The sequence below is a fragment of the Agelaius phoeniceus genome, chromosome 16 (assembly GCF_051311805.1).
Source record: "Agelaius phoeniceus isolate bAgePho1 chromosome 16, bAgePho1.hap1, whole genome shotgun sequence".
In the NCBI taxonomy this organism is placed as follows: domain Eukaryota; kingdom Metazoa; phylum Chordata; class Aves; order Passeriformes; family Icteridae; genus Agelaius; species Agelaius phoeniceus.
In genome coordinates, this window is record NC_135280.1 from 3,034,847 (window position 1) to 3,049,218 (window position 14,372).

The 14,372-nt window shown below is 54.0% G+C and overlaps 1 protein-coding gene across 2 annotated transcripts in view; it reads left to right on the forward strand.

Moving 5' to 3' along the window:
• LOC129127214 (ATP-sensitive inward rectifier potassium channel 12) overlaps positions 1-14,372 on the forward strand; it is a 59,177-nt gene that overhangs the window by 12,448 nt on the left and 32,357 nt on the right. The window contains exon 1 of one of the 2 annotated variants that reach the window (XM_077186754.1): positions 12,033-13,165. The exons of the other annotated variant lie outside the window; for it this stretch is intronic. The gene's annotated coding sequence lies outside the window, so the exon portion shown is untranslated. Of the gene's footprint in view, positions 1-12,032; positions 13,166-14,372 lie in introns of those variants that run through there. 2 annotated transcript variants of the gene reach the window in all.

The following is a 14,372-nucleotide window of genomic DNA, read 5'->3' on the forward strand; positions in this document are numbered from 1 at the left end:
TAAAGGGCTGAGCTAACATGTTCAAACATAAGAGCTTTAAGCCTTCTTCCCTGTTTTGTAATTAATGGCTTTGGGTTGGGAAGACTGACTCTCCCACTTGATAATTGTCCCTGTGGGACACACTGAAGTTTTATGCACTGCTCCAGAGGCCAGCATCCCCTGCAACCTGTTCCCTGCTTTCCATGGGGCGTGCTTTGGGCAGTAGTTGCACAAACAGTTCCCTTCCAGTGGCCAGATGTGGGGGAATGGAGCAAAGCAGGGGGATGAGCCTTGTACCCCAGCAGCCACAGCTTCTTCCATGCTCCTGGGTCCCCAGACTGGGGATAACTCTCCTGTGTGGCTGAGTCTAAGGAAGAGAAATAGTGAAAATCAAAATTTCCTTCTTATTTGTGAAAGTGAGACTGAATATGAAGTGTGTCCATGTGATGCCCCAGCAGACAGTGTCGTGTCTTAAGTACCTGGAGCAGCCAAGGAAAAACACCCAACTCCTTTTGCTGTGCATCAAATCCAATGGGCTGCTGCTGTCCCACCCTGAGCTTTCCCTCTGCCACAGAAAAACAAAGGTACATCCTCTCTGAAAAATAGGGGAAATGGGGGGAAAAGCCCCAGAGTCTTTTCTTTCTCCAGGGAATCTCCTTCCCTGGATAGCCCTGGGTCCCAAAGCTTTAAACCTGCTTCTTGCATGCCTGGGGTGATGCTCTGGGAAAGGGGCACTGTGTGTTCCTTAATGGGACAGCAGGGAAAGGAATGTGAATACCTCATCTGGAAAATCTTTTCTCTGGGATTTGCAGGGGCAGATATACAGGCAGAATCCACCTCACTCCATTTTAATGATGCAACCTCTGCCTTCATCAGAATTTCCCATTTGTGCTCAGGGCTGCAGCAACGTCCCTGCTCTGGGCCAGTCTTGCTGTTTAAGTGAGTGAGACTATTCCTGTATTTAAGCCCTGTTTGAGTGGGTGAGACTATTCCTGTACCTGAGAGATGATAATGTAATTGGCCTTTTTAATTCTGACCTGAAAATGGGAGGTTTTCCACGCCACATATCCCACTCCCCTGTGCCCATTCCCTTTCCTCTCTGGAGATGTTGTCACTGAGCTAATGCTGGTGGTGCCTGACTGGGAGACCAGCCCCAAGGTGAGGCTTTGTGTGTCCCAGCAGGTGGGGAGCCCACCCTGAGGCGAGCACAGCTGGAGTGGAGCATCCTCAGGAGGCAGCTCCAGAGCAGGATGCCAGCAGCAGCGAGGGGTAGAAAATGGAGCTAATTTAAAGATTTCCAGGACAGATTTCTGAACTTGATTATGCAGCATGGCAGGGTCTGAACTTGGCAGTTCAGGGTCCTCTTCCTTGTCCCTGCACAACCCAGGAGCTGCGATTCCTGCTGGAGTATTTTTTTTTGTGTGTGAGTCAAATTCCATCACGGGCAATTACACTCAGTCTCTTCAAACTCCTTGGGGAGCAGGGAGGCATTTGCTGGTCCTGTGCCTGCCCGAGGAGTCTCAGGTGTCAGGAGCTGCAGCCTGGAGGTGGCTGCATTGCAGGCGCTCCCGCCGCCGCGCTGCTTCACTCTCTGATTTCTCATCCAAATGAAATCCCTGCCTTCCTCCGGGTTCCCCAGCAGCAGTGGGAGCGGGGAGGCTCCAGGGGTGCATTCAGTGCTGCCTGTGCAGCTGGGACAGTCGTGCTCCCATGCTGAGGGATGCTGCCTTGCGAAGGTGGGAAGAGCTTTGACTCCAACTGGAAATGCAGCTGGTGGAGCAGCAACTCCCCCCTGCTCCTCTCCCTTCTCCCTGCAGTCACAGCCATTCATCCCAAGCAGTTGTACCCAGCGCTGTGCTTCAGCAGGAATTGCTTCCCCATCAATCCAGCCGCTGTTTCTTTCCCCCCCGAGGCTTCCAAAGGCTGTAAGTCCGCAGCAATGTGCAAATACTGGAGAGCTGTGCGTGGGGGATTAGTGACTTGGCAATTAAAATATTTGACCTACATCTTGTTGAGTACCAGCAAGGTCAGATGGAGCCGTGCTTCTTCCCAAAACTTCTTCCCAAAGGAATTTCAGTGTTGCTGTTACTTCTGTTGGAACAGGCTGCTACTGAATATAAAGGGAAGGGCTCAGGGTCCGGATCTGTGGGGCTGTGTGAGGGCTGGACCCCCCAGCAGGGATTTTGGGGGTGCTGGGAGATTCTGAGGGCGGGTTGGAGATCATCTGTACAGCACAAACACCCCATAATATTTACAGGACTCTTCCCACAAACACGGCAGAAGGCAAGCATCTCCTTTTGTTCCTGAGATTGTACGTGCTGAGAATCCTTGTCCAAACAAATGAGTGGGTTTTTCTTCCAGCAAACATCACAGATCTTTTTTTTTTTTTTTAAATTTTTTTTTTCCTCTTCTCCTTTTCACATGTTGTTCGCTCTGTTCTGCAAACAATGTTCTTTTTAAGCCAGGGCAGAAATCTCTGTGTGTGTGTGTGTGTGCAGAGCACGATGTGACGGCAGGAGCCGGCAATGTCCGCTTGGCAGGGAGAGGGAGAGGAAGTCTTTTATAAAGCTCCTCTCATCCCAAAAACAAAGCCCCCCCAGTACTGCTGGGTTTGGATGCTTTGCTCACAGCTGGGGATACAGGCACAGTTGTCAGAGGGTTCCTGGACAGCCCCCAGGCTGAGGTCAGGCACAAACCCTCCTTGGATTCGGGTGGTGATGAGTGGCTGTGGCAGGGCTGGAGGAAAACTGGGAATTTGCTGCTTTGGACTGTGGGCTGTTGATTGTTTCTCCAAAATCCACTTGTATAGCTGGCATCCCCCCCCAACAACCTGGGGAGGATGTTTTGGGCTGTAGTTTGAGTTGTAACAGGGATCCCTTGTTGTGACTGGCACCAACAGCTCTGCCTGTTACTCCTACCCTTGGGAAAGTGTCTGCTCTGAGCCTACCTGCTCCAGGCAGGGCTGCTGAGACACCAACTTGCTGCCAATCTAAGGGAGTTTGGAGTTCCTGCCTCCTGAAACTGAGCAGAGGAGGCTGTTGGCATATCCTAAATAAGCCTGGAGGTGATTGCAGCCCCTTGGGTGTGATCACAGGGAAGGGCTGTGCAAAATCTGTGTGGCTGCTCTGGGACTTGCTGCTGGCTCTAACACTGGGAAATCCCAATGCTCCTTCCCCTACCTGCTAAGCAGGTGCTCCAGGATGCTGCCTCAGAGCAGGAGAAGCCCAGGCCATTGTTGGTCCCAGCTGATGATCAAACCAGAGCCCAAAAACCGAGTGGATCCTCATTTCCCAATGAAACCCTGACCCTGAGGTTTTACCTGTTGGACCCAAGAGTGTGAATCTTTACCAAGAGAGTCAAGTAACAGGTTTATCCAACAGCAGCAATGCCAGATTTTGGCAAAAGAACAGTTAGAGAGTTGAAACCAAGAGGTTTGCAGAAACCCCCATGGTCTGTCATCCCATAGGGAAATCACTCACCCATTCTTTCCATGCTGAGGGGTGCCCCATCCTTTCTTTTTTTTTTTTCAGTGGGGCTGGGGTGAGAAACTCCCAATTGCTGCTGGGGACTGACCTTAGTGAAGGTCATTGATGCTGTTTGCAGTTGTGCTGCCTGCCCTGGTCCTGCCTGGTTTCCCTTGCCTCCCCAGGATCACTCCAGGTGGGATTTGATAGCTTATCTTTATTGAGTCGTGCTGTCCTTGGAGTCTGGTAGCAAGGATTTCTTGCAGAGCCATAAATGTCTTCAGGGCCACCAGTCTGTGAGCCAGCAGGGAGCAGGGAATTGCTGAGTTTGGGTAAACTTGTCATTAGAGAGAAAATAGTTCTTCAGGTTCCTCCCTGAGCAATACACGACTTAAAATAAACCCTCAAAACAACAACAACAACAAAAAAGAAAAATCCAACCTCTTCAACAACCTACACCTCAGCATGGCTCAAAAGAAAAAGAACATCTTTTTTCATTCTACAAATTTTCCTGCAACCTCTCCCTGATTTTCTTTGGGAAATGAACTTCTGGCTAAACCTATTCAATCTCACAAAACATTTCAATTTTGAAAAGAGTGCATATTCTGAAGGAACGTGGTTTCATCAGAGTTCCTCCAGCCAGCTCTAATCCCAAATGCCTCGCTGTGACTAAACCTCATTTCTATGTTAAGTACTTGAGCTTGCCTGTAAGGACCAGGTAAAAACTCAATCAGTGGAGTAGCCTCCCTGCAGCTGCCTTGTTAAACAGTGGGCTTTTAAAACTTTTCTCCTTTTTATCTTAATGGAGAAGAAGTGGAAGATCCCCTGGGGAGAGGCACAGTTTGATCCCTGATAAACCAAGCCAAAAATCTACACTGGAACCTTGCTGACATCCAGGGAGATGTGGGGGCTTGGGGTCACTCAGGACTGGGCTCTGGGAAGGTTTTGCTGCTTTGTTTTTTATCATCCATCATCCAGAAAGGAGAGGAGGAGAGGAAGAAAAAAAGGAATTCTTAAGAAGCAAATTTGTTGGGAAGCACAAAGTGCTGGCCTGGTAGGCAGTGCCCTCCTGCTGGCTGCAGGCCTCAGGGAAGGACATTAATAATTTCTGCCCTGCCCTGGGCATTTACAGCTGCTGACAGCCAGATTCCCATCCCAGTGGCCCTGGATTTGAGGCATGGGCTGCTCTAGCAGCAGGAGGAGTTTCCTGTCCTCCCAGAGAGCTGGATCACACCTTGCCTGGCTGTCCCACCTCACCTTGCTTTGGCATCCCCATGTGAGGTGCATGTGCCACCTGAGCATTGCAGAGGGCTGAGCTCCCCTCTGAAAAGGAGGGCTTTAGGAAGCCCCACAGCAGCTCCATGTGGGACTCAGCCCTTCTGTGTCACCTCTGTGAGCTGCTGCACTGGAGCACCCCAGAGCATCAGGTATCACCTGATGGGATCTGCTGTGCCACCCCTGCATCCCAAATGCAATTCCCTGGCTCACCCCACAGGGATGAACACCCCAAAAAAGGGAAGGGGTATTTCCCCAGCCCTTTAGGAGCTCCCAGCCCTGGGGTTTGCTGGGTGCTGGGGCTCTGCTCCGGGGTGTGCTGGCAGCTGTGTGTGCTCAGCACTGGCACTGCAGAGCCTGGCACCCATCCCAAACTCATGCAGAGCTCAGGAATTACATGTGACTGCTCAAAATGGGGGAGAGAAACAACTGGGAACACCACGGGGCTTTACCTTGGCTTTTTGGAAACGTGAAATTTTCAGGGAGAGTCAGAATGCTCTGTTTGGAGTTAATTTTTCTTTTTTTTTAAATTGCCTCTTCTGCTTTGGAAAACGTCTTTTAAATTATCTACAGGAGAACTGTGATTTACAAATGAGTGCAACAAACCTGGTGGGGAGTTGGTGCCCTTTGGATTGAACAAACTGCTTTGAGGCTCATGGAAAAAAACCTTTATAATTTAGTCTTTCACTTAAAAATAATTTGTTTCCATATGAATGTACGGTTTTATTTTGCTCCACAACCCAAAGAATAGCTCAGCCTTTCATCTCCCTGGCCCTGGGCACTACTGAACCTCTGTTTTCTAAGACTCCACCCTCCAGAAAGCCATCACAGGCAGGTGATCCCAAAATGCAGCTCTGTTTCAGCCTGGCCTCTTGGCTTCCCTGGCACAGCCCTGGTGTCTGCTGTGAGTCCTGCTCAAGGCTTTGAGCAGAGGGTGAAAACTGGGGGGTTTGTGCCAGTTTTGACTGTTTCTCTAGTCTATAAATTCCAATTCCACTTGGCTCTGGTGCCTGCAGCTGCCCAGTGTCACTTAGTGCTGCGTGCCTGGGGACAGGACTTGGGGAATCCCTCAAGTTTTACCTTTATTGCCATACCCAGATCCCAGGGCTGCCACGGGCAGCTGCTGCCTGGACCCCTTTTCCCTCTCCCAAACCCTGAGAGCTGCCAGCCACGGGCACAGAGGCCTTGCCAGGAGCAGGACAGCACAAATATTTGTGCATATGTTCCCCTCTGCCAGCTACAGACCCAAATTCTCTGCCTGCCTCTCTTTTCTCCCCAGCCCAGGGCTGCTGGTGGCACGGCCAGCTCAGCCTGGAGCTCCCGTGCTGATGGAGGAGCTGCTGGTGCTGATTCTACAGGGATGAATTTAACCTTGCTCGGTGCCCAGCACGGCCCCGGGAGGTGCAGCATCTTTATTTAGCAGCGGGGGCGGGTGTGAAATGCCTCTTGTGAAAGACAGGGCGGGTTTTCAGTGTTTAAGTGACCTGGCAAAGGGAGCAGGAGGCTGGGGCGGGTCGTGTCCTGTCTGATCCCTCGGCCTCCCGCTGTCTGTGCCTCCGAGCATCCTCCAGCTGATGTCTGACCCCACCGAGCTCGCTGTGACCTGGTTTGGCACAGGAGGGGATGTCCCAGGCATGGGCAAGTCCCCCAAGGCTGGTGCTGACAGGTAAAGGCAAAATCTCACTCATTTGGGATTTTCTTTGGCCAAAACCACTGTGGGTAAATCCTTTGAAGAGCCCGGAGAGAGGGAGGAAATAGTGTCTGCCAGCACAGCCCTCACCTGGGTTTTCAGCTCACTGAGCAGCCTGGAAAGACGCTTCAGTGCTGAAGATGCCCACAGGTTACCCATCCTCTGCATCCTGCTCATGCCCCAGCCCAGCTGGTTTTACCCCTGCTGCGTCCATCCATGGGCTCTCTCCAGCCTCCCAACTCCAGCTGTCTCCAGAAGGCTGCTCAGGACAAAGAGGAATTTCTCTCCCCCTCTCTCTCTCTGTCTTGTCTCTGGCAGTGCTGTGAAATTTGGGGGAGACTGAGATGAGAAATTCCCCCCGTGGTGGGAGCTGAGCACTGGCAGAGTCTCCTGGCTTGGTGTGGTGTCTCCATCACTGAGGGCACTTAGGGCCCAGCAGCTGTGGAAGGGCTGCCCTTGTAGGAAGGGCCTGTTGGGCTCTTCCAGCCCTGCACTCAGCTACCAAATCCTGGAGGACAAATAGCCTGGGGGCAGAAGTGATTTGCCATTTTGACCCCTTCTTCTGGTGCTTTTTTGCCTCTGGGGATGGGCAATTCTTCTCCACACACCAGACTTTTCCCTGGAGCCTCCTCTGGCTCACCAAGGGGATGTGCCAGGTCCTTGATGGGGACAGCCCCTTCAGGCCCCCCAGGCCTCCTCTAGTGCCTCTGTCAGGAGGGAATGGCTGTGACATGGCTGAGCTGGCTCCAGCCAGGCCAGGGGTGCTTACATAAGATATTTACAGAGTGGCCCAGGAGTGCCTTGGGAGGAAGCCAGCGTGCTGATTAGGTGACGTCTGCCTGGGCGGGTGGATTTGCCCTGGGAGCATCTGCTGCCTGTGCTGGTGGTCCTGCAGGGCCTGCCCTCAGCTCCTTTATGTAAGCAGCCATTTGGGCTCTGGGGCTGCAGCCAAACCTCTGGGTCGTGTGAGGTGCCTGTCTGACCCACAGGGTGTCCAGCCTGGGCTCTGCTGGGAGCAGCTCATCGCTGCTGCTTTTTCCTCCTTCCTCACCCTTTGGTTGAGGGGAAGGGGAGCTGGGCATTGGCTGTGGAGTGAGGAGAGCTGAAAGGGCTCCATGATTTCTCCTGGGTGCTGTGAGCCCCCAGGGGAGCTGCTCTTTGCTGTTCTTTTGGAGGATCCTGTGGTAAAAAGCCAAAGCTGTGCTCATCACAACTGGCCCGGGCCATGGAGCTGGCATTGGGATTGTGCACAAAGTCTAGGAATTCCCACCTGCTGCCCCAAATTCTCCCCCCAAACACTGCAGGCCATGACAGCAGCAGATAAGCTTCCTTCCTCCTGCTTTTTCATGTTTTTTTCCAGTCAGGATCCCAAGTCATGGAGTTTCTGGTCTGGTCTTGGAGTGGTGGCATTCTGAGGGTGCACGATTTTCCTAAACTGGCTCAATTTTTGCTCTTCAGTTGTGGATAAGGAGCAGGCTCCCACCTCTGGCCATGATGAAATGCACTGGCCAAGGTCTCCCCAAGTGCTTGTCCTCTCTGTGTGCAGCAGGGTAGGGTCAGCACCTTTCAACTCCTAAATGTGTATCATGACCAGCTGGGAAATCCTCTGGGACTGTGGAGGGAGGTGCAAGTTTTATGGAGGTTGTGCTTGTTTGGACCAGCACTGCTCATGGAGGAGCAAGGCTGAGCCATCCTGAGCTGAGCTGTGTGCACAGGGAGAAGAGAAGCAGAGGAAGAGTCAGAGGAGGATGCTGGGGAGTGACATTCCCTCGGGACCCTGCTGAAACAAGCTCTAATGGGTGAAATTAAACTGAGTAGAATGGGAAAATTTCCTAGGATGTGTTAGAGCCTCCCGAGGGACACGGTGCCACCCCAGCAGCACAGTCCCCAGGGCAAACACAGGGGAGCAAACCTGGCAGGGGGATCTGTGTCCCTGCTGTGGGGCAGAGCCTGGGTTTGCAGGGAGCCTGAGCTGTGGCACCAGTGCTGGGATGCGACGGGGATGCTGCCAGTGTCCGTGTTGTGGCTGGGGCTGGGATCCAGCTGGAAGCTGGATGGAGCAGTCCTTCATTAGCAAAATCTGCAGAGTTTCACTGGCTACAAGTGGCATTTCATTTTGTCAACTGGCAGAAATACAAATGTCTTTTTCTTTCGCCCTGTGCTAGCCATTCTGGGGAGAAATGGCTCACCTGCTCCATAGCTTTTCATGGAGCAGATTATTGCTCCTGGCTGATGGTTTCTCAGGCCAAATCCTGCTTTTGCTGTTCCTTCCTGGGTGAGTGGAGACAAAGGTGCTGAGCCAAGAGAGCAAGACCTGCTGGGCATGATGCAACCAACCTATGGAGTGCTGCTCCCCATCCCTGCATGGCAATGGCCAATTCTTGTCCCTATCAGCAGTTTCTGGTCCCCCAAGACCTCACTCTTAGTGCCAAAAAAGCACCACAATCAAAGGACCTCAGCTGCTGTGCTCCTCCTGCCACCAGCTGGGCTCCTTCCCTGCTCTCTGTCCCTCCTGGTCTTGCTGAAGCACAGCCAGAAACCAGAGGTGCACAGGGATGTGCATTCCTCTGTTTCCAGAGAAATCCATGGCGGTGCCACAGCTCACTGCTCCTCCTGCCCTGGGGTCAACCTCCCTGAGCTCTTTTGTGCTCCCTCTGTGCCAACACAGCCCTTGAGATGCTCTGGACGTGGAGGGCAGGTCTGAGCATCCCTCTCTCCATCATCCAACTGCTCCTGGACATCCTTGCCTGCTCTCCCAGGCTGAGATCCCCTGGTAACACAAACATCTCTTCTGCCCTGGGCTCTCACCCCTGCTTTCTTCCCTGCTGAGAGCACTCCAGGGGCAAGAGCAGTGCCCACAGCCCGTGCCATCCCTCCTCCCCTCCGTCTGCCGCATCCCCTGGCCCGCTCTCTTCCCAAATCCCACCAGGACTTGGCTCTCTGCTTCCCTTTGCTGGCCAACGGCGTGGCCTGGCAGGGTGGGCACCCCATGCCCGTGAGCAGATGGCACAGCCGGACCCATGCCCAGGCTGGGAGCTGGGGGTCAGCCTGGGCAGGAGAGATGGAGCCAGCTCAGATGGGGCTGGAGCGCCAGGGCCAGGCGTGGCCGTGGCAAAGCTCAGGGCTATTTTTGACCTGGATGGATGAGGGTTTGTTTCCTGAGCTGGCACGTGTGCCTCTCACTGCCCGTGGATGGAGGGACATGTTTTGGGTCATCAAAAGCCTGCAAATGGCCTTTTTTGGAGCAGAAGTGGGAAGGGAGTGGGGTGCTGGGAGAGAGGAGCTGGTATTCCATAGGGGTGTCCTGCAGTGGTGTTGTGATCTGGTGTGGCTTGAGTTCTGCATGTTTTGCTGGGCTCTGGGGTGGCTGTTGCATCCATCAGCCTTGGGGCTTTCTCAGCTTGTATTTCCAAGTCCCAGTTATCACACTGGAGCCTTTGATGGGGCTCCAAGCCTATTTCCCCCAGCACCCCACCTTCCTCCTGCTGCAAAACCCATTGGAGCAAATGGGCGAGATGCCCATGGGAGCACACCCTGCCCTGCGGCATTTGTGAACAACCCTGCACCTTTTGGTGCTCAGCAAACCCTGTTTGCTTGCAACCCAGCTGCTAGGTTTTTGGAAGGGCTTGGGGACAATGGGCTGTGTCCCCAGGGTGTGCAGGACGGGCTGGTGGCACCCGATCAGAGCGGCCACCAGGAGGATGGGTGACTTAGCACGTTTCCCCAGGCCCGCCTCCCCCTCGGCCTCCTCCTCTGGGAGCCCTGACATTAATGCAGCGGGAGGGGGGGATTTATGGACGGCAGCCCTCCAATCGGGCCATCCATCCTGATTAAATTAGCCCTAATGGCTCAGCGCTGACTCTGAGCTCACGGCCCCGCGCAGCCGCGCTCGCTGCAGGCGCTCACCAGGGCTCGGTGCACCCTCCTTTCCCCTCATCCTCCTCCCCTCACCTGGACAATTCCTGAAAGAGTGGTTTGGGGCAGGGGGAGCTTGGAGCTGGAGCTGTTCCCTGGCTGGGAGCCCACGGGACATGGGGGTCCCCAGGGCTGCGGTTCTGCGCTGACAGAAGGGGACAACGAGCTTCTCCCCAGCCCTGGTGGAAAAACATGGGGAACTTCTCCCCAAAAGCAGAGGGAATCTGGGGCTTACCAGGATGGAAGTCCCATGCTAATCATTTGCATTTGCATTTCCTGTAGCAAACTTGGGAGAGAGGGATAAGCCACCAGCATGGGCAGGAGATGGGAACACCAGCCTGGCCAGTTGTGGCTGCCCAGCTCCTCCCAGCCTTCCCAGCCAGCCCCACTCTTGGACTGGAGACCCTGAAGCTGCTCCCCTCACCCCAGTGGGTGCCCCTGGCCCATGGCCAGACTTCCACCCCAGCTCTGCAGCCAATCTTTTAATCTATTTTTGAAGGGAGCATCAGGAACTTTGGTCTGGCACCTCTGGCTGGGCATTGGGGCAGGGAGGTATTTGGGAATCTTTCCATGGGCATGCTGGGGTGACAGGAGAGGAGGAGCAAGCTGGCATGTGAGAAGCTGCCTGACAGATAGAAAGCAGCAGTATTTTGGGGTCAGGATGTCCCTGAGTGGTCTTTACAGGACCACCATGCCCAGTGTGTGAGCTGGTGTCCCCTTTGATCTGCAAATCCCAAATCCCTGCTGTTAACTGAGTATCCATCAGGGCTGGGGCAAGGCCCTGCAGTGCTTTTCACCCTGGGATTTTGGTGTTGCTTGAAATTCAGTGTTTCTGAGGCTTGTGGAATGGGGTGAGATGGGACAAGCCAAGGTGGAGAGGGGAGCGGAGGCAGCGCTGGGAGCGCTGCCCTGAGGTGCTCTGGGGTGTTTGTGAGCAGTGAGGGAACAATCAATGCTCCATCTCAGGAGAGGATGGGAGCTGGGCACCAGGAGAGTCGCTGCTCCAGGATGCTGCTGAAGGAGAGAGGGAGGAATTGCTGGTCCCAAACTTGTGGTGGGAACCACGGAAAAGTGAGGGAGAGGCTGCCAAAGGGCAGGGGAGGAGGCAGCCTCTTCATGTGCCGTGTTCTGTGGGGCTTTATGTTTTCTCTGTGACCTGCCAGCTCGTGACAGCCACGCTGAGCAGCGCCGAGCATCGCTGGCGAGGCTGGAGGTCTCCTGGCTGTGATTTCTTCTTCTTCTTTTTTTTTTTTTTTTGAACAAAGCCTGTGAATCCCCAAAAAAGGAGCAGGCAGCAGCCCTGGGATCTCGCGGGTGACCGAGTGTGGAGGAAGTGTAGCAAAAATTACAGACGGTGGCTGGTTTGCATCTCCCTCTGGCTGGGAGCCAGCCGAGGTTGTGAGCCCACTGCAGCATCCCTGTGCCTCCCGCTCCCCTCCACGGGGGAAGGTTTCACTTTGACCCTGTCCAAAAAGGCCTCGCTGTTATAAGGATAGTGTGACCTGGAGGCACCCAAAGCCTCCCGAAAGGCTTAAAATAATGCTCACCACCAAAGAAACAAACTTGGACTCCAGTCAACCTTTCGAAAGAAAATAAAAATAATCCCCGCCTGCAATAAAAAGAAGTGGCTCCAATTCTCAGCCCTCCCTCTGCCCCCATCTCCCCTCCCCACACACACACAACCCCCTGCCCCTTAAACCGGCCCAAAGTGAAGCCTTCAGGGACGCTGTCCCACCATCGATTTTCCATGGAAGGTGCCCAGCGAGGATGAGGATGGGCTGCAGGGCTGCTGTCCCCCAAGCAGCGCGGGGGAGCTGAGCTGGATCCATCGGGAAGGGGCTGTTGCTTCCCGGCTCTGTGCGTGCCGGAGCTGGGGCTGGGCTAGAAAAAGCCAGCGGAAGCCATCAAGGTAGAGGAGAGGAGGAAGAAGAAGAAGAAGAAGCAGCAGCAGAAGGGCCGAAGGGCTGGGGCGAAGCAGCCATTAGGAAAGTGCTGATGCAGAGGTTCCCTCGTGTCTACGGGCAGAGTTGGAGGAGTTGCTGTTCGCGGACAAAGGCAGCAGGAGGGAGTGGAGCTTTGTAGAAGCCGGAGCCTGTCTCACTGGGTGTCTGTGTTTCATTCCCTGTCAAAAAGCCTGGGAGCTGGTGGGGGAAAAAGCAGGGAAGCGGCGAGCTGCAGCGCTCGCTCAGGATCAGATAGCAAGGAAACCAATAGCGGCGAGAAAAAAAAAAAAAAAAAAAAAAAGAGAAAACCAACCCACATCAACCAACCAACCCACCCACCCTCCACGCTGAGGCTGGAACAGGCAGGTCCCTGCCAACTCCACAGCACGCAGCAAGCAGGGAAGAAGGGAAGAAGTCCACCCTCCCCGGGCAGGAGCGGAGTTGAGCCCGAAGGATATTTGATGACACTTTGGCTACGATGGGTCCCCCAGCATCTTCCAGAGCCCATTTGAGGGTGAAGGCTCTGAAAGCGCAGAGGGAGTTTGAAGCTAAATTCACCTGAGTCTGGATCTCTTGGTCGCTGGGATTTATCTATTTTTCTTTTTTTCTCCACGGGGAAACCGAACCAAGAAAAAAAGCTAGTTTGCTTTTTTTTCCTTTTTTTTTTTTTTTTATCTCCCTCCTTTTTTTTTTTTTTAATTTTTTTTTTTTTCTCTTTTGGAAGAAGATTATTTTTTTCCCCCTGTGGTTGGAATGGAGGGGTTGGGTCTGTGCCTAAGAAGCAGCAGCAGCAGCCGAACGTCGGTCCTGGGAGAAACCCGAGTGGATGTGGGGTCCCCTGCCAGCTAACTCTCCAGGAGCTGCAGCCCCACGGCCCGAGGGGCTGGATGCAGTGAGAGGTAAGTGCCGGCTCCGGTGCCTGCCGACCACGGCTCCTCCAGCTCCGTCTCAATCCCAAGTCAGAGGCAAAAACAGCAGTCTCATAGTGAGTCAATCACTTCCACCTATTGCAGCCCTAATGGAGAAATAAGACGGGGAAGTTTCGCAGCGCCGGCTCCACGGGGAAAGTTCCCCCTCACCCCTGTGCCCCAAATGCCAGTTTTGGGGGGGGGGGATGCTTTGCCAAGCGGCGTCACCGTGCCAGTGCCATGGGCCCCCTCCCTGCCCAGCCAGCACTGAGGGTATTGCTGCTGCTTTTTGGGTTCCTCTCCGTGCTCCTGCTCCCCTCTGCTCGCTTCCCCCGGCCAGCTCGTTTCCTCACCCAAAACTTTTGCACAGCAGCGGTTTTGGGCGATGCCCACGCGGGGTTGTGCCCCTCGGTGCCCACACAGGGATGTTCACATGTTGGTGTGACACACACACAGCTCCTGACCCTCCTATCCCCAACTCCCCGGGCCCTCCCGGCGGGGACACGCTTGGGGTGAGCCCGGGAGCTGCAGGGCTGGGGGGGGTTTGGGAAGCAAACTGCAAAGCACAGGGAAAAATCCGAGCGAGCCGAGCCCAGCAGCAGCAGCAGCAACAGCAGCAGCAGCAGCAGCAGCAGCAGCAGCAGCAGCATAATTGCATCACTGTAATAGTATCGGCGCTGAGCACGAGCCAGGCGAGTAAAATTGTCCAGAAAATGAGCTGTACTAAAGTGCCTCCAGTTAGCAGCACCTGCACGCCTTCACTGGGTGCTCGAGGCCGTTCGTATTTTTAGAAGTCTCTCTTAATTATAGAGCAAAGAGTGTGAGAGGGAAAATGGTGTGTATTTAGCAGCATTCCCGGACAGTTTTGCAGTGAATATGAGCACAAAATCACCAAATAGGGTTTATTTGATTCCCCCCCTTTGCACTTGTGATTTTGAACCACCTGTTTTGCTGTGGTGTCAGCAAACGAGGGCTGGGTTCTTTTCTTTCCTGTTCTTAGAAAGCGTGGCGTGACTTTGCCCGTGAAAAAGATGGGAAGCGGTCCTGCTGCCTTCCCTCTGCACCCCAAATCAACCCCAATTTCTGAGACCTCCCCATTCCCATCCCAGGGGTGACACTGCTGGGGACAGGGCGCTCACATGTCGGCGCCAGGTCTTCTGCAAGCAGCAGAGAGCTGGGGATGTTTTACAGGTCACTG